The sequence below is a fragment of the Heterodontus francisci genome, chromosome 26, assembly GCF_036365525.1.
Source record: "Heterodontus francisci isolate sHetFra1 chromosome 26, sHetFra1.hap1, whole genome shotgun sequence".
NCBI classification, from domain to species: Eukaryota; Metazoa; Chordata; class Chondrichthyes; order Heterodontiformes; family Heterodontidae; genus Heterodontus; species Heterodontus francisci.
Genome location: NC_090396.1, coordinates 14,911,005 through 14,911,715, shown reverse-complemented (window position 1 = coordinate 14,911,715; position 711 = coordinate 14,911,005). Strand labels below are relative to the sequence as shown.

At 52.5% G+C, this 711-nt stretch overlaps 1 non-coding gene across 1 annotated transcript; it reads left to right on the top strand.

Moving 5' to 3' along the window:
* The first annotated feature begins 206 nt into the window (after window positions 1-206).
* On the top strand, window positions 207-279 carry trnar-ucg (transfer RNA arginine (anticodon UCG)). Its single transcript has one exon. It is a non-coding gene; the product is annotated as a tRNA-Arg (tRNA).
* The last annotated feature ends 432 nt before the right edge of the window (window positions 280-711 follow it).

Here is a 711-nt window from a genome sequence, read left to right as displayed (position 1 = left end):
TGATTGAGGTGCCCAGGCCTCCGAGTGGCTCCCACCCGAGCAGTAAAGGTGAGGTTGCTCTGGGTGGTTGTTAATTTTGGATTGAGTTGAGCAGTGGTTAGAGGAGGAGGAGCTGACTGAGGTTCAGAGATTGAAACGAAGCTAGTGTTATGAAGCAATCTCTGTTCACCAGTGCGGATGTCCTGCCCTATTGCAACAAATGCACCGACCGCGTGGCCTAATGGATAAGGCGTCCGACTTCGGATCGGAAGATTGAGGGTTCGAGTCCCTTCGTGGTCGCATTTTACAAAATTCGAAAAATAAGTAGAATTGTTTTTAATCTTCTAAACAATCGCTCTTTTAAATGCAAAAGGATGAATGCAGCGGCGGCTGCCCGGATTTCCAGAGTGGGGAATTTTCAAGCTATTTATTTAATTGCATTTACGCCATGTTGTTGGGGTCGGATGATCACAGCCCGGGCCCGGCAAACTTTCACTCCGACCCACTTCCCTCCCGCTTTGCCTTCGGCAAACTTTGCAGCGGCCGCGCAGAGCGCAAATTCCAGGCTGTAAATCGGCGCAAAGAGCCAAAGAGCCGCTTTTCCTCCCCTTCTGTTTCCCTCAGTCAAACCCTTCCATTAATGTTCAGCAGCTGTTCAACCGGGAACAGGGGGATCTCCCCGTGTCCCGGTCCTGGGGGGGGGGATCTCCCCGTGTCCCGGTCCTGGGGGGG